Source organism: Ailuropoda melanoleuca, chromosome 1, assembly GCF_002007445.2.
Source record: "Ailuropoda melanoleuca isolate Jingjing chromosome 1, ASM200744v2, whole genome shotgun sequence".
Classification (NCBI taxonomy): Eukaryota; Metazoa; Chordata; class Mammalia; order Carnivora; family Ursidae; genus Ailuropoda; species Ailuropoda melanoleuca.
This window is the reverse complement of record NC_048218.1, coordinates 160,715,038-160,740,477: the sequence shown is the minus strand read 5'-3', so window position 1 is coordinate 160,740,477 and position 25,440 is coordinate 160,715,038. Positions and strand designations below refer to the sequence as shown.

The window sequence follows — 25,440 nt, the reverse complement described above, 5'->3', positions numbered from 1 at the left end:
GCCCAGACTTATCACCTTGTCGCTCTCCCTTCAAACTTTGACTAGTCTCTGAATAGACTCTATGCTATGCCTTTGTGCTACTGTTGGTTCATAACCCTCCTGAGAGTTTCCCTAGTGTATCTTGAAACTGACCCTTGTACTCAGAGCTCAAAGAGAGACTGAAGAGGCAGGCCACCCCAGGTTGTTAGGTAGTAGTTTTAATAAGCAAAGGGACTTTACATAGGAGGTTTGTCTTGGGCAGCAGCAGGATGAATGGATCCCCATACTCACCTGCCAAATCTTAAAAGTTTATAAAGAGGCCTTAACAGGGTTTAGTCACATATGCTGTGCAGGCATTCTTAATATCACGTTATTACTATCTCAATAGTAAGTCCTTGGAGCAGCCCCTGGGACCAGGGAAGGCAAGCAGAATCCACATTCTAAGGAGAGGGGAAAGGATGAGGAGTCTCTGAATGTCTGGGGCCCAGCTCACAGGTCATCTGGTGGTCATGTCTTCTTGATGTTGTTCCCCAAAATCTGCTGTTCACTTTTCCTAAAATGTCCTCTTTCTGCTCTCTACCTGGGAAGAGTAAGACAACCTCAATTCTACCCTCTTTGTGAAGTCTTCCTTAATTCCCTATTTCTTAAGCATAGGGTCTTCAGTCCTACATACACAAGGAAATGAATTCTGCAAACAACTTGAGGGGGTTTTGAAAGCAGCCCCACGGGGGCAAGGATCTTTCTGTATTATATTGCCTGTATTCTCTATCTCCTGCTCATCTATAACCTCGTAGAGGGCAGAGAGTCTTATTCAGCTTTGCACAGAGATGATGCTATTACTTGTTGAATGAATGAATGAATGAATGAATGAATGAATGAATGAATGAATGAATGAATGAATAGTATAGCATTGTGTTAGATACTTTGCAAATGGGTTGGACACCATTTCTAGCCTCTTCAGACTTATCTGTGGAAAGAATGAGGAAGACTGGAGAGGTAAAAGACTAACCAATAAATAGCTATTCTCTGGGAAATACTTATCTTGGGTTTTTGAACAACAGATGAAAGGCCTTTTGGGTGAGTGTGTAATGGGAGAGACTCCAGGAAATTACCTTCTCTTTCTGATTAATCGGTGGAGGCTTGACAGCTGGGGAGGCTGGGACTTCAGGACCTGGGGCTGGGGTGGTAGTGAAGGAGCCTGTTCAGAGGGCGGGGAAGGATTTTCCAGGCACTGGGTGTGTTTTTGGAAGAGGCTTCTATGCATGAGTAGAATGTTGCTAGGAAGGCATTTAGAGCAGTTTTGCCTCAGTAGTGGCAGGGTGGGCAGCACAGGAGTGAGATAAACAATGGGATGGTGAGATAATTCAGGGCATGCTGACTGAGATGCTGCATCCTAATTGCTTGGGTCTTGTTCCTTTCAAGTGTGCTCAGATAGCCCATCCCTGGGGATCACATCTAATTCATCTGTCAGTCTTAAGGGCTAATCTATCATAGTTGCCAGCCGAGTAGTGTCCTTTCCCCAGGGTTCCTGAGGACAGAAATTAAGTCAGAAAATCTTACTCTGCCTATTTCCCACCCACATATGTACACATACACACAAGCGTGAGTATTCTTTCAAAAACTCACAGTAGTTCAACTGAGAAAGAATGTGAGATCATAATATTTGAGACAATTTTGGGAGAGGCCATTTGATGTCATCTCTAAGATTTTCATTGTTCTCGTCTGGAGTGGAGGCAGGTTAATGTGTTAGGACACCGCCTGTTTGTGGACATGTGTTCAGCTTGTGTAAGCACAGAGTTTGCAAACTTTCTGATGGCATGATTAGCTTCCTATAATAGAAGAAGTAATTGGGCATCAGAGAAGTTAAGTGACTTGCCTTTGGTCACAGAGTAACTTTGGACAAGTTATAAACTTTCGGAGCCTGAGTTTTCTCAATTCTATAATGGGGATGATAATACTGTACTGGATATTGTAGTTATTGCCCCAAATTCTATTCTGCTGCTCCTTCATTGTGTGGCAAGCAGCTAGCTTTTTAAAAAGAGAGAGTAGGGGCTCCTGGGTGGCTCAGTCTTTAAGTGTCCAACACTTTTTTTTTTTTTAAGATTTTTTTATTTATTGGACAGAGATAGAGACAGCCAGCGAGAGAGGGAACACAAGGAGGGGTAGTGGGAGAGGAAGAAGCAGGCTCATAGCAGAGGAGCCTGATGTGGGGCTCGATCCTGGAACTCCAGGATCACGCCCTGAGCTGAAGGCAGACGCTTAACCGCTGTGCCACCCAGGTGCCCCTAAGTGTCCAACTCTTGATCTCAGCTCAGGTCTTGATCTTGGTGTCGTGAGTTCAAGATCTGTGTTGGAGAGCTTGAATGTGGATCCTACTTAAAAGAAAAAATAAAGGAAGAGAGAGGTGCAGTTGGGTAGTTATTCCCAAATGTATTTGAAAATGTGTGGGGGGACATTCTTGATTATCATGATGACTAGAAGGGGACATTATTGACATTTACTGGGATAGAGCCACTCCTAACCATAGATGGGATCCTGGTGGGTTTGAGTCAATCAGGATAAGCCTTCCCCTTTGCCACAGTGAGGAATGGATGTACCCTTAAGGGATTGCCTTCCAAGAAGAAAAACTGTGAAGAAGCCATAAGAACAGATATAAAGAAACATTAACAAGTGGTGTCATTGGTGGTAGAAGTTTGGCTCTTAATCATACCTGCCTTATATTGTTTCCTACTGTTTCTTGTGGCTTCATCTAATTCACTCCAAGACCACCTCTTTCAATGCTCTTTTATTTCTCATAGCATCAAAGTCAATGCTTTGTGTATAAAGTCTTCTCAGTAAACTGTTGGTGAGTTCAATTGTATAGTTTGGGGATTAAGATCTAGCCTAGAAGTATGCATTTAGGAGAAAGTTTCTAGTTTTTACTGGCACTGCTAGACTGAGATCAGCTAAGGTAACACTTCGACTGGATCAGTAATTTCTTAGACTCTCAGGGTTAGAAGGGTCCTTAAAGATCATGGGACTCCTGACATTCTCACTGGTGCAGCAGTTCTGCGTAGGCTTATCTCCCACCCCCAAACTTTAATGGTTAATAAAAAAATTCTCTATATATGTATGAGTGTATATATTTGTATGTTTTAAATTTTTTAAACAAAAGATATTATATTGTCCCTTGCTCAGCAACTTGCTTTTTCACTTATAGTATAGTAAAAATAATTGCTAATATTTATTCAATGCTAACAATAAACCAGGCATTGCCTAATTGCAATTATTTATATTTATTATATAAATATTATTTTATATAATTTATTTTTGTATACATTTTATATAAATATATAAAAATTTATTTTATATATAGAAATATGTATAAAATTTATACATTTTTATATATAAAATTATTTTAAAAATATGTAAAATCACTGTTCACATCCCTTGTATAATTGCTTTCCCTTGAGTGTGAATGAGATCTGTGACTTGCTTCCAACTAGAATATGGCAAAGATGATGGATATCACTCTCATGATTATATAACATTGTATAAGGCTCCATTTTGATAGCAGGCTAGCTTTGGACACTTCTTTGCTGGCTTGATGGAGTAAGCAGCTATGTTGCATGGAACTGAAGGCACCTTTTAGAAGCTGAGGAAAACCTCTAGGATCTGAGGGTGGCCTTCAGCTAACAACCAGTAAGAATCAGGGATTCTTAGTCTTACAGGTATAAGGAAACGAATTCTGCAAACAACTTGAGTGAACTTGAAAGCAGTTAAGATTCCAGATGCAAACACAGCCCAGCCGATACCTGGATTGCAATTATATGGGATCCTGAGCAGAATGCCCACCTGTGTCATGCCTTGGCTCCATGGAAGTTGTGAGATAATGAATGCATATTGTTTTAAGTTTCTATATTATAGTAATTTGTTATAGAGCCTAGAAAACTAATCCAACCCTATTTTACAGATGAGGTAACAGGAGCTAAATAACTTGCCTAAGGTCATGCAGTGGCAAAGCTGGTATATGAATCTTGGCTTCAGAGCTCATGCTCTTACTCACTCTACTTGTTTGTTTCTACAGCATAGTTGAAGGCAGTGGCAGAGATATTATCCAAAAACACCCCTGGGCTCTTAGAATTCTGCAAGCCAGGACTCCAACTTCCAAACAGAACAGAAGAGTATACTCCGGTGTATCTGACCAATCCAAGAAGAAATACCTGATGTTTTTGATGTTGGAGGTTCCTCACCAAACAACCCAGCTTGGTTCCACTATAGTGAAACCAAAATTGACCAAACCCCATTCAAAGGCCAGAGCCTCCAGCCAGTTTTTAAGTCCTTATTTATCTATTTATTTTTTTAAGGTGATATATTTATTTATTTATTTTTATTATTATGTTAGTCACCATACAGTACATCCCCGGATTCCGATGCAAAGTTCGATGCTTCATTAGTTGCGTATAACACCCAGTGCACCATGTAATACGTGCCCTCCTTACTACCCATCACCAGTCTATCCCATTCCCCTACCCCCTCCCTTCTGAAGTCTTCAGTTTGTTTCTCATAGTCCATAGTCTCTCATGTTTCATTCCCCCTTCTGATTACCCTCCCCTTTCTTTATCCCTTTCTTCCCCTACCGTCATCCTAGTTCTTATGTTCCATAGATGAGAGAAATCATATGATAATTGTCTTTCTCTGCTTGACTTATTTCACTTAGCATTATCTCCTCCAGTGCCGTCCATGTTGCAGCAAATGTTGAGAATTCGTTCTTTCTGATAGCTGAGTAATATTCCATTGTATATATGGACCACAGCTTCTTAATCCAGTCATCTGTTGAAGGGCATCTCGGCTCCTTCCATGATTTGGCTATTGTGGACAATGCAGCTATGAACATTGGGGTGCATATGGCCCTTCTCTTTACTACGTCTGTATCTTTGGGGTAAACACCCAGTAGTGCAATGGCTGGGTCATAGGGTAGTTCAATTTTTAACTTTTTAAGGGACCTCCACACTGTTTTCCAGAGTGGCTGTACCAACTTGCATTCCCACCAACAATGTAGGAGGGATCCCCTTTCTCCACATCCTCTCCAACAATTGTTGTTTCTTGCCTTGTCTATCTTTGCCATTCTAACTGGCGTAAGGTGGTATCTCAGTGTGGTTTTGATTTGAATTTCCCTGATGGCTAATGATTTTGAACATTTTTTCATGTGTCTGTTAGCCATTTGTATGTCTTCATTGGAAAAGTGTCTGTTCATATCTTCTGCCCATTTTATGATTTGTTTATTTGTTTCTCGTGTATTGAGTTTGAGAAGTTCTTTGTAGATCTTGGATACCAGTCCTTTATCTGTGGTGTCCTTTGCAAATATATTCTCCCATTCCGTGGGCTGTCTCTTAGTTTTTTTGACTGTTTCCTTGGCTGTGCAGAAGCTCTTTATCCTGATAAAGTCCCATAAGTTCATTTTATCTTTTATTTCTCTTGCCTTTGGAGATGTGTCGTGAAAAAGGTTGCTCTGGCCGATGTCATAGAAGTTGTTGCCTATGTTCTCCTCTAGAATTTTGATGGATTCCTGTCTCACATTGAGGTCTTTCATCCATTTGGAGTTTATTTTTGTGTATGGTGTGAGAGAGTGGTCAAGTTTCATTCTTTTGCATGTAGCTGTCCAATTTTCCCAGCACCATTTATTGAAGAGACTGTCTTTTTTCCACCGGATGTTTTTTCCTGCTTTATCAAAGATTAGTTGCCCAAAGAGCCGAGGGTCCATTTCTGGGTTCTCTATTCTGTTCCATTGGTCGATGTGTCTGTTTTTGTGCCAGTACCATGCTGTCTTTGTGATCACAGCTTTGTAGTACAGCTCGAAATCCGGCATTGTGATGCCCCCAGCTTTGTTTTTCCTTTTCAACAGTTCCTTGGAGATTCGGGGCCTTTTCTGGTTCCATACAAATTTAAGGACTATTTGTTCCAGTTCTTTGAAAAATGTCCTCGGTATTTTGATCGGGATAGCATTGAAAGTGTAGATTGCTCTGGGTAGCATGGACATTTTAACTATGTTAATTCTTCCAATCCATGAGCATGGAATATTTTTCCATCTTTTTATGTCTTCCTCAATGTCTTTCAAGAGTGATTTATAGTTTCTAGAATATAGGTCCTTTACGTCTCTGGTTAAGTTAATTCCAAGGTAACGTATGGTTTTTGGTGCTATTGTAAATGGGATGGACTCCCTAATTTCTCTTTCTTCAGTCTCGTTATTTGTGTATAGAAATGCAACTGATTTCTGGGCATTGATTTTGTATCCTGCCGCCTTACTGAATTGTTCTATAACTTGTAATAGTTTGGGAGTGGATTCCTTTGGGTTTTCCATATAGAGTATCATGTCATCTGCGAAGAGAGACATTTTGTTAAGTCCTTATTTAATGTGAACAGACAAACAAGGAATACCAGACCCCTAAGAATAGCCTCAAAGGAAAAAGACCAAAATAATGAAATAAACAACTGGAAAAGGCAACTCAGGGAGAGAAAAAAAGATTCATGCAAAGAGAAAAAACTTCAAGGAAAAAAATGATTATTAATATCTTTAGAGATATAGAAAAATATTTTAACCATAAAATGAAAATAGGATGCTAGAAAAGGCAATCAATAGAATAAAAAATGCTCTCCGAAATTAACAAAATGTCACCCAAAGTGAATATTTCAATAGAAGGGTTGGAAGATGCTGTTGAGGAAATATCCCAGAAATTAGAAACAAGATAGAAACATTGGCAATAAATTAAAGATACAATAACAAGAGGATCAGTCCAGGAAGTGCAGTTTCTGAATAAAAGTGTCCAAAAGAGGGAACAGAACAAACCAAGGGGAGGAAGTCATCAACAAAGTAATTCAAGTACAGTTCCCAGAATTGGAAGACATGAGTTTCCTGTCTGAAATTGCCTATTGAGTGCCCAGCACAATGCAAGAAAATAGACCCACACCCAGGGCATGGTATTGTGAAATTTCAGGACACTCAAGACAAGTGAAAAATCTTAAAAACTTCGAGGGAGACAAAACTGGTCACATACAAAGAACAGCTATCAGAATGACTCTAGACTTTTCAATAGCAATACTAGAAGCCAAAATGCAATTTAGAATCAAGTGTGTGGTAGAATAAAGATATATTTAGTCTTGAAACATTAAAAAAATTTTTTTACCTCCCACACAACCTTTCTTAAGAAACTATTGTGGGAAAGGGGCACCTGGGTGGCACAGCGGTTAAGCGTCTGCCTTCAGCTCAGGGCGTGATCCCGGCGTTATGGGATCGAGCCCCACATCAGGCTCTTCTGCTATGAGCCTGCTTCTTCCTCTCCCACTCCCCCTGCTTGTGTTCCCTCTCTCGCTGGCTGTCTCTATCTCTGTCAAATAAATAAATAAAATCTTTAAAAAAAAAAAAAAAGAAACTATTGTGGGATGAACACCATTAAAACAATGGAGAAAACCAAATTAGAGTGAGACAAGAGATACAGGAAACAGGAGAAAGGTGAAGGGAATCTCCAGGTGATGGTAAAGGCAGTTCCCAGATGGCAACAGTGCACTAGGGATGGAGAGAAGCCAGTCCACATTAGAATAAGCTGGAAGGCTCTGAGACAGGCTTCTTTGAAGTAAAATGTCTGGAAACCTGATGTGTATGAATGTCTCAAGAAGAAATCCAGATATTGAACAGAAAATGGAGGATTTGTATTACTAAGTACATTAAAAAAAAAAAGCAAAGGCAAAAAAGGGAGGCTTTTTATTAATTCCAGAGGAATCACAAAGATGTTTAGGAAAGGAAATAATCATGGATTGCATCATGATTCAATTCTGAATAGTGTTTATTTATAATAATGTAAACATTAAATATTGATCTAACCAAAATTACATAACTATGTTTAAATAGTAAAGAGATGGAGAGAGTATATTGTGGGTAGGGAATGAAAGAGAATAAAATCATAACATTGTGGGAGGTTAATGGAGAATGCCTAATCCTGAAAAATCAAGAAGTAGCAATATAAGGAGATTATTTAGAAATACAGAGGTAAAATTTTCTTAAAAAATTACCTAAAAAAAAAAATTTGAAAGTGGATGCCTCCAGTGAGGAACTTTAATTTTTCATAACAAATCTTGTAGAACTATTCAACTCCTTAAATTGTGTGCATGAGTAACTTTGATTTAATTTTTTTTTAAGAGTGTGCTTCCCCTGCTATGTTCTTTATCTCTGAAATGTTTGAAAATACCTAATGTAAAGGTGATTTAACCATCCTGAGGTTGATTAGATGAAACGTCTTTAGATTTTCTTCTAAGCCTGGAGTTTGATGAGCTAATGGTTTTCAGTAATGGAACCATCTAGTTTCTAAAGCAGTTGACTTCCCATTGGACAGTAGATAAGTTCTTCCTGAAACCGAAATGTAGCTTCAGATGAGCTCTACCATTGGTCCAGTTTTACAACTTGGGACACAGAGAATAAGTCCAATGACTTTTCTTTATCAGCCCCTTTGAAACACGATTAGACATTAGACATGATTGTTATCATTGACAAACTATTCCTATTCTCACACCTGTTTGCATGGTTTTTGGTCTTCTCACATTCTGTTCAACCTCCTGTGATTACATTCCATTACTAAAGAGAGAGAAAAAGAGTGTGTGTGTGTGTGTGTGTGTGTGTGTGTGTGTGTGTTCAAAACAGAACAGATTATTCCAACTCTGGTCTGACCATAGGACAACTCCTCCTTGACTGTGAAGCTTAGCAGGGTGGAGACTACAGAGCCAGCCAGACTGGGTGTAGATCCAGCTTTGACACTTTCTAGCTGTGTAATTTAGAATGAACTATATGACCTCCTCTGTCCTTCAGTTCCCTTGTCTCTAAAATGGGACAGTGTCAGCATCTTTCTCATGGCATTGTGAAAATTAAATGATGTGGTATATGCCAAGGACTTAGACCAGAGACTGACACATGGTGAGTATTCAGTGAGTGTTATCTATTCATTTTTTCCCTATCATTCTGTTGCTATGCCCAAAATACTTATCCATAGAACGATCAATCAAACAACAAGTAATTATTGAGTTCCTACTTTGTGCTAGATGCTGGGAATGAGGAGAGTAAGACCAGCCTCTTATCTGGAGGAGTCAGTAGTCCATTACCATGTTGATTCATTGATTTAATTAAGAACTAAAGTCATTTACACTTGTTTTATTTTCTTTTTTTGAAAAAATAGAACATATTTTTAAAAAATCAATTACTTTATCAAAAGTATACATGTACATCGTTTAGAAAGTTAAATAGTATTAAAAAGTTTATAACACAACAGTGGTTTCCTGCATTTTCTTTACACTCTTCCAGGGCCCCTTCCCAGAGGCAACCACTTTTAATTCTCTTGGCCATTTCTTCCGGAATATATATCTTGGCACTTCCAAATAATATGCCTAGATTATACTGCTTTGATTTGTGACTTTTAGACATTGTCTATCACCTATTATGGTAGATAAATATCCAACTCTCTTACACCATCTTCCCCTCTGTTCCTGCGTTGCATACTCCCAAGATAATACACTTTTTGATTCAATCAACTTCTATACTTACATAACTTGTCTATGCAAATACAATTCACAATTGAGCATTGTGAACTGTGGTGGTTTCTTTTCTTCTTGTTTTTCCTGAAATTAATTGTTGTCCCCCCTCCCCTACTCCAGCCATTTACTTAATTTTCTTTGTATCTACCTTCTAATAGACACAGATCAACCAAAATGAGATAATCTACCAGTCTTTCTTTCTCTTAAATAGAGCCTCCACATCCCCACCCCAACCCCATTCTGTCCAGGTTGTGTGCTCTACATGCTGTTGCAGAGCTGTCATCTTAGGACATTCCTTTCACTATCAAACTTGGAATTTCCTCTTTTACTTCTGAGTTGGATTCCTTATCTCTTCCTCTTTCTTAGTTTACTTTCTTGTTTTGGTGGAGAATATCCTCTAGTAGTCAAGACAAAAAGGATCTTCCCTTTGTCTCCAGTGTTCTGAAACACAATAAATGTTCCTGGGCATGGGCCTATTTTCACCTATTATGCTGGGCCCTCAGTGGGCCTTTCAGGAAATCCGGAAACTCCCATCTTTCACTTCTGAGAAATTTGTTTGAATTATTTTATTGATGATTTCCTCCCCTTGGTTTTCTGTTCCCTCTTTCTGAAACTCTTGTTAATTAGATATTGGAAATCCTGCAATTGGTCCTCTAATGTCTTTATTTTTTCTTTTCTGTTTTTCCTTCCATGTTTTACTCTCCTTTTTAGGAGAATGCCTCCACTTTATTTTCTGATCCTTCTTTTCAGTTTCTCATTATTACCATAATGTTTATTAATTTCTTTTTTCTTTTTTTAATAATATTTTTTATTATGTTAGNAATAATATTTTTTATTATGTTAGTCACCATACAGTACATCCCTAGTTTTTGATGTAAAGTTCCATGATTCATTACTTGCATATAACACCCAGTGCACCATGCAATACGTGCCTTTCTTAATTCCCATCACCAGCCTATCCCATTCCCCCATCCCCCTCCCCTCTGAAGCCCTCAGTTTGTTTCCCAGAGTCTATAGTCTGTCATGGTTCATTCCCCTTTCTCTTTACCCCCCCTTCTTCCCTTTCTTCTCCTACCGATCTTCCTACTTCTTATGTTCCATAAATGAATGAAACCATATGATAATTGTCTTTCTCTGCTTGACTTATTTCGCTTAGCATTATCTCCTCCAGTGCCGTCCATGTTGCAGCAAATGTTGAGAAATCGTTCTTTTTGGTAGCTGAGTAATATTCCATTGTATATATGGACCACAGCTTCTTAATCCAGTCATCTGTTGAAGGGCATCTCGGCTCCTTCCACGATTTAGCTATTGTGGACAATGCTGCTATGAACGTTGGGGTGCATATGGCCCTTCTCTTCACTATGTCTGTATCTTTGGGGTAAATACCCAGTAGTGCAATTGCTGGATCATAGGGTAGCTCAATTTTTAACTTTTTAAGGGACCTCCACGCTGTTTTCCAAAGTGGCTGTACCAACTTGCGTTTATTAATTTCTAATACTTCTCTTTTTCGTAACCTGGATGTTCCTTTTCATATTTTCCTATTATTGTTTGAAGGATATAACAATGTGTCTTATTTTACCGAGAGTATTAATGACATCCTTTTTTTAATTTGAGAGAGAGAGAGAGAGAAAATATGCTTGTGGGGGAGGGGCAGAGGGAGAAGGAGTGAGAGAAATCTCAAGCAGACTCCCCACTGAGCACAGAGCCTGATGCAGGCTCAATCCCAGAACCAGGAGATCATGACCTGAGCTGAAACCAAGAGTTGGAGCCACCCAGGGGCTTTTAATTTGATACTTTTTAAATGATACTTTTTAATTTGTTTGATCCCTATATATTTTGTTTCCTCCAAGTTGTTTTTATCTATTTGTTTTGTTATCTAGTTTTCTTGTTTTCAGCCTTCCTTTGATATCTGGTAATCCTCGGATGTCTGCTCAGGATCGGAGTAGAAGATTAAAAAACTAATTGGAATCTCTGAGCTTGTAGATGGGGCTTGTTGACTTTGAGCTTCACTGTAGCATGAAGCACTGTTTATTATAGGAAACCTGATTTAGTTTTTTCTAAAACTAAAAGATTAAGTTAATCTCTTTTTTTAAAGATTTTATTTACTTTTTTGAGAGAAAGCAAGAGTGAGAGAAATCATAGAGGGAGAGGGAAAAGCAGACTTCCTGTTGAGCAGAGAGCCCAACCCAGGGCTGGTTCCCAGGACCCTGAAATCAAGATCTGAGCCAAAGGCAGAAACTTAACAAGCTGAGCCACCCAGGTGCCCGTTTTCTGGTCTTTTTTCCTGGGCTGGCCACATTCTCCAGAAAGAAACTTTTCTTTTCTCCTGTCAAGTTCACAAGGTTATGTTGCCAGTATTCTGATAGCCAACTGGGGAAAGAGGGCTGAGAGTCTCAGCATTTTATGGTCACTAGCATTTATATGCCCTAGTTTGTGGTTCTGTTCCCAAAACCAGTGGCTTAGCCAGTTGATCTCCAATCCAGAAAGAATTTCTTCAAAGAATAAACCTACCATTTTCCAACGTGGGGGGAAGAGCAGGGTGTAACCTCAGAGGTACAGGGCTGGGAGGCAATAGAAGGCTCTAATTGCTTCTCAAACCGCCTTCACTCAGCCTTTCTTTGATTTGCTTCACCTTAACCCTCAGGTTCTGAAGTATCTGGGACTGCCAGTTCCTGAGTCTTTTGAGGACTACTATAAATTTTAATGGTTTTGCATTTTTGCCATTGTTGGCTTACTGTTCTATGGTGTGCTAAATTGCTTCAGCCCTGACTACATACGAGCTGCATTATTTATGAGGACTACATTTCTTTCTTCCTTCCTGTTTCTGTTTTCCCTCCCTCCCTCTCTTTCTTTTTCTGTTTTCACTATTCTCTTTTTCTGGATAGTGGCCTTTTTGGATTAATCTTATATTTAAAAAACAAAAACCATGTAACAAAACCCTTTTTCTCTTTTCCATTTCTTTCTCTTTTTCCTATTCTTTCAGGGAATTTGCTCATTTATTTAGCTTATCATTTATTATTTGTTATTATTAGCTTATTATTTAGCTTATTATTTTTTATTAAGATCATCAGTATTATTTAGCTCATTAAAATTTTTATCTTTGCTGTCATACTTAGAATTCCCAAGAGCTCTCTTTTTAAAAAGTGTCTTGTTGCATGAATATATATCTTCTTTTTTTTTTTAAGTTGGGAAAACGAGAGTTTATTTAAAAAATTTTTTTAAATTTAAATTCAATTAACTAACATATAATGTATTATTAGCTTTGGAGGTAGAGGTCAGCAATTCATAGTCTTATATAATACCCAGTGCTCATTATATCATGTGCCCTCCTTATTGTCCATCACCCAGTTACCCCATCCCCCCAACCCCCTCCCCTCCAGCAACCCTGTTTGTTTCCTACGATTAAGAGTCTCTCAAGGTTTGTCTCCCTCTCAGATTTCATCTTGTTTTATTTTTAACTCTCTTCTCCTATGATCCTCTGTTTTGTTTCTTAAATTCCACATATAAGTGAGATCATATGATAATTGTCTTTCTCTGACTGACTTATTTCTCTTAGTGTAATACCCTCTAGAACCATCCACATCATTGTAAATGGCAAGATTTCACTTTTTTGATGGTTGAGTAGTATTGAGTAGCATATATATATATATATATATATATATATACACACACACACATACACATACACCACATCTTCTTTATTCATTCATCTGTTGATGGACATCTGGGCTCTTTCCATAGTTTGGCTATTGTGGACATTGCTGCTATAAACACTGGGGTGCAGGTGCCCCTTCAGATCACTCCATTTATATCTTTGGGGTAAATCCCTAGTAGTGCAATTGCTGGGTCATAGGGTAGCTCTATTTTCAACTTTTTGAGGCCCCTCCATACTATTTGCCAGAGCAGCTGCACCAGCTTGCATTCCCACCAACAGTGTAAGAGGGTTCCCCTTTGTCTGCATCCTCGCCAACATGTTGTTTCCTGACTTGTTAATTTTAGCCATTCTGACTGGTGTGAAGTGGTATCTCATTGTGGTTTTGATTTGTATTTCCCTGATGCCAAGTGATGTTGAGCATATTTTCATGTGTCTGTTGGCCATTTGGATGTCTTCTTTGGATAAACATCTGTTTATGTCTTCTGTCCATTTCTAGATTGGATTATTTGTTCTTTGGGTGTCAAGTTTGATAAGTTCTTTATAGATTTTGGATACTAGGCCTTTATCTGATAAGAGATTTTCAAATATCTTCTCCCATTTTGTCATTTTCTTTTGGTTTTGTCAAGTGCAAAAGCTTTTTATCTTGATGAAGTCCTAATAGTTCATTTTTGCCTTTGTTTCCCTTGCCTTTGGAGCCATGTCTAGCAAGAAGTTGCTACAGCCGAGATCATAGAGGTTACTGCCTGTGTTCTCCTCTAGGATTTTGATGGATTCCTATGTCACATTTAGGTCTTTTATCCATTTTGAGCCTATTTTTGTGTATGGTGTGAGGAAATGGTCCAGTTTGATTCTTCTGCATGTGGTGTCCAGTTTTCTAAGACCATTTGTTGAAGAGACTTTTTTCCATTGGATATTCTTTCCGTGCTTTGTCAAAGATTAGTTGACCATAGAGTTGGGGATCCATTTCTGGGTTCTCTATTCTGTTCCATTGATCTATGTGTCTGTTTTTGTGCCATGAATATATCTTCTTTTAGCTCTCTGAGGAAATTAATATTGGCTTGAAACATTTTTCTTCTAATTCTTATTTTTTAAATTTCTCCTGAGTTCTTCTTTGTGTTTGGTCTATTTCTTTCAAAAAAAGGGTGTGGCTTTTTTCAAATGTCTTGGTTACTTATTTGTAAGGGAGAAATACTACATGTGGATTGGAAGTTTTGATATAGGTGGGGCTTATTAGTTGGTGGGCTTTTCTGAAGATAGATCTGGAAGGGCTCTTGATTTTTCCATTGGACGACCTTAAATATCAGTATATGCAGAAGGTGGGGGCAGGTTTCTCCTGGAATATTCAGTTTCCCCAGAGAGGAATTGTCTAATCTCTTGACTGGAGGACATAAACCTGCCTTGCAAGTATTCTCACAGATCGGTCTCACAAAGGTTGGCAAAAGGGATGATGTTGGTGTCTGTGTGCATGTGCACCGGTGTGTCTCATTATCCATCGTGAGCCTTTTAGTTAATCTCCCTGTTACCTGTTGGTATTTCACTCTACCCACACCTCTGGCTGAAGTCCCATACACAGACTTCCTTGGCTGCTTAGGTTTTTTTCTCCTTAACAACTTTTTTGCAGTATGGGTTTGGGGTGAGTAAATGCAAACTTTTAATTCTTTAAGTGGACCTAGAAGCTCTGCCTGTATATTTATTCTTACCTCCTCTGGCCAAGTCGTGTCTTCTCCCTGAACTTGTATTATTGTTTACATGGAACCTTACTCTCCTGAGTCTTGTTTAATCTGAAAGAGCATATTGGGATTTTGAATCTGCCGTTTAATATAAGTGAGAGTATTTAGGTGTGGGGTGAGGCTCCCACAGGATTCTGGAAGATGGGTCAGTATACCAACTTCTACAGGATAGCTATGGGTGAGAGGAAGGAGACTGACCGATGGAATAACCATGCATGCTGTGTGTGTGCAGGCACCATGGATGTGGTGGGAGCTGAGCTGATGAGCTTGCTGAACTCACGCAGCACACACTCATCTTCGGAAGGGGGCCCCTGGCACTGCTTGTGCACCTCCGGGAAGTTGTGTTGATGCCCTTGTTTTATGCTTCACTCTGTAGTTGTAGTTGCTCTTGCAGATTGCTCATTGCCCCTTTGTCCTGGAGCAGGGATTCTTAAGAGCGCCTGGTGTTGCAGCTTTTCCTTCTTAAAATCTTGCATGCAACTGATGTTCTCATAAGAGGTCCTAACCTAATTAAGATAGAGTAGACAAGTAGTAGATATGAAGGTAAGCTGGGCAAAAGCTATTGCTATTATGTTGGAATGGGAATAGAATTTTATAAAAAAGCTTAAAAACACAAACAAAAAGCTAAAAAAAAATGGTTACCAAGCTCTATTTGAACATTTTAGAATTTAAGAAATGACTACATTCAAAGTCTTTCTTACTGAGTCACCAAGCAAGAGATTCCCATAAAACCGTCCTTTGTTAGCCTACCTTAGATTTACACCATGATTTCGAGTGTTATAAAACTACTTTTAAAAATTGTCCTCTAAATCACTTTAAAGCGTAAAGGAGATTTTCGCTAGTTCAGACTGGCCATCATCATCCTGTTAGTTCAAAATGATCCATATTATCAAACAGATTCTAAGGTTTTCTTTTGAATAACCAGTGGACGCTTTAATGGAGCATAAGGAATTTGTTTTCTGCTCTCATCCAGAGCCCAGGAAGCTGGTTTGACGTCAGGGCCAAGCTGGGGTATTGTGGGGTGGGGTGGGAATAGTGCTGTGGTGAGAGTTGGCATGGAATCCTTAGCTCTTTGCCCCGCCTCTTTCGTGTGTCCTTTAGTCTCCATCTGCAGGGCATGGGGAAAGGGAATGCCAATTTGTTCTGGCCTTGGGTGTATTAAAAACATCTGCTGAGAGAACGGTTTTCACCTGGGAGTAGAACACTTGAGACCTGAAGTTGTGTAGGTGGGATGTGGAGTTTTTATAACAGTTCCTAAGAAACCAGTGTAGTTTCACCCCCATGATTATCTGCAAGCATGCAATGCCTTGTTATTAGCTTTGTAAATGTTCAATGGATTTTTTTTTTGTGGCAATGACAATTACAGAATTCATTTTCAGTGTTTTACTTATCTGTGTTGTGGTTTAGACTTAAGGTAGTCATAAAAATCCTCAATTGTTGTATTGCAAAATTCAACTACCGTGACATCATCATTTGCTAATATGTTTTCTAGACAGAGGAATAAAGTTTACTTCCAGTAATAACATTGCAATTATAAATGTCCTTAAAACCTTTACCTTTTAGGTAAAAGGTAAGAATAACATGGAAATGACTGTTAATATGTAATTTCCCTCTTAGAAGAAATGAACCTTTAATTTTAATCCTGATAAGACAGAGTTCCTTTATGGAAGTATCAGTGGGATGTAAAATGCAAAAAAATTGAGCCCCACTTCTAGGCAGCTGAGCAAAATGAGCCGGGATTCGGGGCAGCTCCGCTTTCAGAGGTTTCTCACTTGTGATGTATTCAGTTTGGCTGAAAAGCAGAAAGTAAAAGCATCAAGGATCCTACAGCATGTGAAATGCTGTGCTTCTTTATTTTTCTTTCCACCTATCATGGAAAATCTCTAATATACACAAAAGTAGAGAGGCTCGTGTAATGAACCACCACTGCAAAAATTTATTTTCCGTGTAATGCCATCAACCTGTTATGGGAAGACACAAAGTGGCAGATGTGAGAAGTACTTACAAGTGTTGTGGAACTTACAAAATATGGCAAGAGCATACTTCCCAATGTGCCCAGCTTTACTTCTCCAGTGGATACCACTATCATGTAAATGCCTTTTGTTAACAACAAAACACTTTCTGAACTTTTAATAAGTGACATTTTTCGTAGGACCCACACTGATTTGATATAGCTCAGGGCAGGGTCATAGGAAGAGACATTATCTGGGCATCTGACCTCACCATCCACTGTCTTAAGTCAGCTGTAAATGGAGTAGACACAGCAGGGGAGGCAAGTCCTAAAAGAGTACCATCACAAGTCCCCAGGGGCGCTGGGAAAGCTATCAGATGAAGGTCGTGCTTGATTAATGGGCTTTAAAAATGCCAGTGACCTGCAGTACCCCAAGGCAGGTAGGGGTGCAACTGGAAACTGCACCTGCCCCTAAAATTCCCACTCACCTTTCAGACTCCTAATTATGCCTGCTGCAGGTGAGTGCTCCAGGGAGGAAAGGCTGCACATTCCTTTTTCAGAGGAATGCCACTGTTTAATTTACGGCATGGAAAGCCCTAAAACCCCCCAGGGCCTTCCAAAAATAGATGGGATTAGTCAGTAGTGACATTTACAGGGTTTTTTTCCCCCTCCCTCCCCCCTTCTCAGGAATGACAAAAGTTTTTTTTTTTCTTTCTGCTTAGTAAACTTAGCTCCCTTGAGGATTTTCACCTTAAGAAAGACACGGTTAAATTCTATACTGGATTTACTGGATCTTATTGCAAAATTAAAAAAAAAATCAAAATTGCTACAGCCAATATGGGGAGGTGTTTCAATTATGTTGATAATGGAAAGGGCTGCTATGGAAGCTATCCTTTGGAAAAACTTGGGGTGAATTAGTGAAGAGATGAGAGGAGCGAACCCTTGTAGTAGCAGAAGTCTGAAATTTCTCAGCCCTCCATTTGGATAATTACTCTTTCCACACAATAGGAACCGAGGAAATGTTTAGATAGATACTGCAAAATTCTTTTCTAACCACAGCGGCAGGTGTCTGGGACTCACGCCTGCTTTAGAGACTAATGAAATGTAACCATATGGTGTCCCACAACAAAGAGGTGCTAATTTCTTTCTAAAAAGAAACCCAGTGAGAGGTGGAGTGCCAGTAACCAGGGGTAAGGCCCTGGCTGCCCATTCAGTGGTCCTTTAGTTCACTCATTCATTCACTCATTGTTTCATTCATCCATTCATTTCTTTCTTCTTTCCAGCTGAAGGGCCTTTGGTCTTGTGAACACTCCTGGTAGAATTACCTCCTACTCTTCCTTCAGGTCTCAGCCAGATTTCACTTACTTAGGGGAGCCTCCCCTGGCCCCTCACCTCCACCTAATAGGTGGGTCATATTCTTACTGAACTACTCTCTCTGGGATACAATAGACACTCAGTAAATATTTGTTGTATAAATGAACAAGTTAATCCATTCATCCATGCATTCTTTCCTTTGTCTCTTCACTAAGCAAGAATTTCCTAAGCAACAGCTGTGTAAGAACCCTAGCCAGGTGGGCCAGGGTGGGAGGAGAGCAACCTTTCCACACCTGAGAACAAAAACAAGTCCTGACCCACTTTCTTTAAAACCAAAGAGATCTGAGAGTGAGATGGATTTCAGCCTGATCTTGGGGTGGAGGTTTATGGAATTAACCAGAAGGGTCAGAGAGATAGGAAACAGTGGTAACTAAGTTTACGCTTGTGCCAAGCTTATGTTGACTCTTAGAATCTGAAATATCATTTTCCTAGTAAGGAAGCTGTGGCCTAGAGAGATTAACCGACTTGAAGTCACAGAACTGGTGAACTGGTTTCTCTGAGATTTTTTGAACTGATTAAAAGTCGCTGTGGATTGAACTAAAGGAGTCTGCAGTATGTTTTGGTGCCTTGGATTTGAAGGGAATCAAGTTATTTCCAGAGAAGTGAAAGGACGCAGGGTGCGGATCCCAGAGGAAACGGAGAAAAGGAACTGTTGAGAGTTTCAGGGCTTTTCTACCCTGAGGTGGTGGTGGCAGAGGGGGGCCCCAGCAACCCCACCAGGAGAGCATCCTGGGAGGGGGCTATTCCTTCAGCAGTTGATTCAGTCACCACAGGGTCTTACCAAACAGTAAACTTTTCTCATGGGAGTGTAGGAGCTTTTGGGTGGTTCCACTTCCAGGACACTTGTTCTGTTGAGCTCAGCTATTCCGTTTAATAGACTGTCAGTTGTGTATTTTTGAAAGAACTGCACCTCATTTGCAGAGTTTGGGCGGGTACAAAGCCATTTCACTTACAGTAGTTTGCTTGGTCCTCTGACAATCCTGTGAAGAAATTAAGACTAGAAACCTTGTGCTTTGCCCAAGAGTCACATGGCATGTTGGTGGAGGAACAAGGGATTGAACCCAGGTCCCTGACTCAGGTCCTATACTCTGTAGTACGGGAGGCTGTTGGAGGGAGAGGATGGCAGAGATGACTCACGAGAAAGCAAATGTTTCTCTCGCAGGCCGGAGACAGAGAGCAAAGTGTGACAAGGGCTTTGAAAGCACTCAGATCTTTTTTTTTAAGAGTTTTTTGAGAGAGAGGGTGCATGAGTGGAGGGAAGGGCAGAGAGAGTGGGAAAAAGAGAGAGAAAGAGAGAGAAGCAGACTCCCCATTAAGCCGGAGCCCAAAACAGGGCTTGATCTACAACCTGAGCCAAAATCAAGAGTGACATTTAACTGACTTAGCCATCCAGGTGTCCCTAAGATTTTTAATACTTCTCATAGGTGTGCTTTACTCACCTGGAGCTTTCCTTCTTACCTACCACGTGCTATAGCCGAAGGTGACAGAGGTGAGCAGCAACTTTTAAGGATAATGATCATTAGCAACCGATTACGCAGCATTCACTGTGTGGCAAACATCGTGTGCTTCATATATATTAGTTCATTTAATCTCACAGTAAATCTGTGAGATAGATACTGTAATTGTCCCCAGTTTACAGATGTGGAAACTGAGGCACAGAGAGATAAAGTCTCACAGCGAGTTTATTGTCTGAGGTTTGTCTTCTTAATCACATTTTTTTTAACCCACTGACCTTTTTACCTATTAAATTAGTGAGCCATTTGAGTACATAAGAAAGCCCTCAATATTGCATTCTCAAAAATATTCTTAAAACTCTGGGTTTCAAAAAAATTACTTTTCTTTGTGAAGTTTCTAGAAAATTATACTTCCTGAATAGGTGACTCATATGCATAGTACAACACTTAGAACCACCAAAGGGTATGTAAAAAAGTCAGTCTCCCTCTTCCATGCCCCCCAGCTGCTCTGTTCCCCTCTCCAGAGGCATCTGCTGTTAACAGTTTCTGGTACTGAAAATGGTGTTTGGAGATTTACTTTCTCACTTGTGCTTAAAGGAGAAAGAAATGCTGTAGAAAGGCCTCAGCTGGATCCTCTTGTCAGGATTGAGGCACATATGGGCTGTCTGGCAAACTGGTAGGGCAGCCAGCCAGAAGTCAGAGGGCGGGTGGAGTGAGGAACTATGCGGGAGAGATGAGTGCCTAGGGGAGAAGGAGCTTGGCCGCACATGAAAGCTTTTAGGCTTTGTTGGGGGAAAGGGAGATTCTGAAGAAGTGGTGATTTCCTCTAATCCCATGGCAGACCCCCATGGAGTCATTTCCGAGTCCTTTGATTTGGAGAGAACCCAGTGGGCTGAGGTAGAGCCTGCAAGGGCTGTCTCTTTTAATGTTCTGGAAGACATTGAGCCCTGTTTGAAGACCCCGCCATCACAACAGCCATGATAAGGGGAGAGCCTCCTTCCTCAGCTCACCCCAGGTCCCTGGACAGTGTTGGCACCTCTGAGTTTCCTGGGAGTGGTGATGGAGGGCCACTGAGGCAGTAGAGCTTTGGGGGAGGTGGCCCCACAGTGGGAGTTAGAGGTAGTGCTTCACAGGCCAACCTCTCAAGGGAACTTCAGAACAAGAGAGAAACAAAATGGCAGGCTTGAGTCACAGACTAATAGCAGCATGTAAAAAACACATATGGGATAAAAATGTTTGCTGATTCTCTGCACAGGACATTCTTCTCTTGTCTTGATTCTTTGTTCTGGCTGCTCTCTTTGCCTGGATTGGCCTTTTTTCTTCTCTTTTCCTGTCCAGTTCCTACTTATCCTTTAAGACATAGGCAGCTCCTTCCCTACACGCCTACACTGCCCCCAACCTCTGGCCCGGTGTATTTGTCACCTCCTGACTTGTATTACAGTCATCTGCTAATGGGTCAATCTAAGACCATGTACTTCTGTTTAGGGGTAGTTTTGATCAGTTTTGTAGTTCCAGTGCATGGCTTTCAATAAATATATAGAGGAAGTGTGAAGTTCCTCTAGGATGTTGTGCACTACACCTAAGGTACCCAAGGCATCCTTGCAAGAGATCCGTCAGTAATAGTTAGGGCCATCTAATGATCTACTTTTTGCTAGCTTGGCAGACTAGAAAATCTGCCTTTTAGTAGAGAATGAGGCTAACACTAGGTGATTTTGCTTTCGGTGAGCATATCCGGAACAGACTGCACTGCAAAATGAGCTTCATTAACACGTCAGCATAACCATTTAATTATCTTAGCTATCCATCAAAGTACTGGCTGTATTACTCAAGTTTAGGTCATTGAAGAAAAATAAAAACAATTGAGAAATCTCGTGCTGTTTCTGTGAGGGAAATGTTCTATGAGAGCATGTTGAGGTATCCTGAAGAAAGACTCCATATTATTGTTATGTTTTTTTCCCCTCACTTTTTCTTTTTCCCCAATATATTTCTCCATTCCACACATGGTGCTTTAAATAATTGGACTTGGGTCAAGATTGGAATATAGAATACAAGCCAATGTTGGGGTGGAGATAAGAAAATACCTAATTGTATCTAAGTGACAGAGGGGGAATAGACCATAATTGGTACACTTTTGGCCTGTAATCCTTTCTGTTTCTTCAGAAGATGTCAGGAAAATAGGAAAAAAAAAGTCTGAATTGTCTGAGTAGGTTCTGCTTTGTATAGTTTCAACCAAATGAACTAAATTTGTGCTTGGAGATCGTAAGTCTACATGTAATGGTGCAAGCTGAAGGTTTTACACTGTGTAAAAATGGTAATTTTCCCATTTGGAAGTCAAGGAGACAGGAATGGGAGGAGTGGGTGGGGGAATCAATGTGTAGGTCAAAAATTTGAATTTTAAGCACAATCTTCTTAGTCATCACTTTCATTTCTGTCTTCTAGGGAAATCTGACACAGCTAGAAAGCAATGGAAAACACTAAGGGCTGCATCAGATGTTGAAGAGGAACTGATCATACCATGGAGATAAAAATGATCTCTGTAAGGAGGATTTTAAAAATCTGGTTATTTAAAGGTAGCAGCCTTTTTGAGGAAAACTAACAAGGGTTCCAGAGGCCAATTCACCCTTGCTAGTAACGTGGGCCCCATGTTAGAAGGAGGAATGGATGTGTCTTGATGCTGTTCCTCTTCCACTCAGCATAGACTTGCAAGAGTGGGCTGCAAATAAATTTTCATTCCTTTTCCTGGTTTTTCCCTGTAGGGAACATCCTAGATTCATTCTGTGGAAAAATGTCTACAATAAATTTAATATGGTTATGATTTTGGCTTAATTCTGTTAGGTAAGTGGTTTCCTTTTATTCTTTCTTAACTGTGTATCTAATGTTAGCTTCAAGTATTACTGGCACCATATGTGACCCAGGGGAGTTAGAAAGGAAGTAAAAGATGTGGTCTCAGAGGGCCCATGGGGGAGAAACAACACAATAATGATAATTAACATTTGTACAACACTTGAACATGTACAATCACTTCCCATTACTTTACCTCATTAATTCTCTCCACAAACATGTTGTGTAGGTTTTACAATCTCCATTTTACAAATGAGGACAGTGAAGCTTGAAGTAGGAGGGACTTCCCCAGGATCACATTCCAGTAAAAGAGTCTTAGAAATAGTATTCTGACTCTAAAACTATATCAGATTCCATTGAAAACTGGCAATTTTAGTCCAATGTCTGTATAAGTGCATGCTGATAAGAGTTCATGAATGATCTTGGTGGAATGGGGTTCCCCAGGGATGCTATCTTGGCAAAGGGTGCAGTGCACATGGACGACTGAAGGAATCAAAGGAGACCCAGCTGTGGGGAGAAAGGTGAAAAAATGACATGGGAGGAGAACAAGGGCAGGAATAAGCTGAACATGTGGATTGGGGGAAGGAGACAGACCTTCCCAGGCAGAAGAACTGTGGTTGGGAATAACGAGACAAGTCTTGAAGAATTTGGGGATGTGAATATAAAGGGTAGGGGAAACAGAACACCTGGAATTTTCTTTCAGTTGCTTTTAAGGAGCCCACAACAGAAGTTGCTGTGAGCACTCCTAATAACGTGTTCTGCTCTGGTGCCTCAATGAGTAGAAAAGGGGGTTGCCAAGTGAGTTATATATAGAAGTTGTGCAAGGGAAGTTCTTATGCAAAATGACTAAACATGCTTCATTGCCCTGCCTGGTTACTTATAAATGTTGTGTATGTGCAGAAATTGATGGTAGTCCGGACATTGTCTACGAGATTTTTCAGAGAGTAAAATGAGAATAAATTTGTTCTAAAAGACAAAGGGCATCTAGGTTACCTGCAGCTGTTGACGATCTGTTTCTCTGCTGTAGTGTAGGCAGTTTTAGCCACATTCCCATCAAGTATTTCCTATATTTAGCACTGACGCCTTAGAACTTGAGGGAGACTGTGGGACAGAGGCTTACTCAAAGGAGGAACTGACAGCTTGGGGGTGGGGAGGGAAGAGAGACCTGGGGCAGATTTGAATGATCTCGATGGTTATGTAACTTTTCTAGCCACGAATCACTTATTAAACCGCTGAATTCATAGGACAAAGACTACTGTATATTTGGGTCACTCTAGTTACCTTGAGTTCTGGGACCCACGGGGCTGGGGGTGGCATTTGATCAGGTCAGGAAGACAGCATCCCAAGCACAAGACAGGCTCCAAACTCTTGGGAGTCAGTGCCTGACTGGCCGCACCCAGAGTCTCTTCCAGGGGGATATTTGCCTAAATATCGCCCAGGGTTTAGAGTTTGCTCTATCCATTTTGATTAAGAGTGTAGGCTCTAGAACTGGGGAGTGTATAAGTTTACACTCAAGATCTTAGGGCTTGAGTTTTCTCTGTAAAAGAAGGCTAAGAGTAAAACCTAGTAAATTGTGGTAAGGAGCACATGAGTTGCAATTGTGTTCCTCATGACACAGAATGTGAGATGGAGGTTGGCATGCAGAAGAGGGATTGGGGAGTCCTCTTGGGATCAATACTTTGGGGAAGTGAAGATGGCATTACTGGGGGGAGAGAGAGAGAGAGAGAAGGTGAACTGTGTGTGCTGCAGTTGTAAGAAAAACCTTACGAGAGTGGCTGTGCAGTGCAGTAGCCCTTCAGAGTTATCCTGAACAGAGACAAAGGGGGTCAGTCAGACATTCCCACAGTGCCCAGTCACTGGATGTGAACTGGCCCCAGAAAGGGCATATGATCTCAGACAAATTCTTCAGCAGAGGGCAATGCCTCAAGAGGGATTCAGCTGAGAGCTGTTAGCTGCCAACACTCCAGCAGGTGAAGGGACTGAATGCTAAGGCCCAAAGGAGGTGATAAATCTGAGCCCAGATTTTCAATGTCAGCCTGTGTCCTAGATCCAACAGTCCTCAAATTGTTTAGGATTTTCCCTTTTCCAACTGTACAACTTCCTGAATAAATGATCATAGGTCCCTTTAGGGAGGGATTGAGCTGATTATCAGTATATATACTTACCAAAGTCCTGGGGACTTTGCTTCTCTTTCAGTCAATAGGTTCCAAGTTAAACACTGGCTCAGATCCAGAAATTGGGCTTAGGGATCATGACTTTTCATTGGATTTCCTCTAGTCTCTTTTTTTTTTTTTTTAAAGATTTTATTTATTTATTTGACAGAGATAGAGACAGCAAGCAAGAGAGGGAACACAAGCAGGGGGAGTGGGAGAGGAAGAAGCAGGCCCACAGCAGAGGAGCCTGACATGGGGCTCGATCCCACAATGCCGGGATCACGCCCTGAGCCGAACGCAGACGCTTAAACCGCTGTGCCACCCAGGCGCCCCTCCTCTAGTCTCTTGATCACCCATCCTTGATTTCTTTTGTTTGTATAGATTGAACATTACCCTATTGGCTTGCCCTAGAAATTCTGTATTCTATTAGCCATTTCCATGAATAATGGCGATTGTGACCAGGTTGCTTCTAGTGCTTAAGGGTGGCTACCTGGCCTCTTTTCAGGATGCTGCCATTACCATTGCTATCAATGACTCCGTGTCTGTGATAATGTCTACTACCATCAGGCTGTCCCTACAGAGGAAGTTCACTATTGAAACTTCTCATTGATGTTAGTGTCCCTCTACTAGGGCATTCCTTGTCACTTTGGCTAAAACAGCATCTTCTGGGCTCCCATGGAACAAAGTTTTCTGGTGCATTTTCTCATCTTTTTTAGTGTATCCACTTCAGCATGCCTACTGCTCTGAG

General features: G+C 40.5%; 1 protein-coding gene across 1 annotated transcript in view; it reads left to right on the top strand.

Annotated features, from left to right (window-relative positions):
- The window catches only part of LOC105238544, a 188,705-nt gene that overhangs the window by 72,619 nt on the left and 90,646 nt on the right, over nt 1-25,440 (top strand). The window contains exons 3-4 of the mRNA XM_034669085.1: nt 22,138-22,234; nt 22,455-22,533. The gene's annotated coding sequence lies outside the window, so the exon portion shown is untranslated. The remainder of the gene's footprint in view (nt 1-22,137; nt 22,235-22,454; nt 22,534-25,440) is intronic.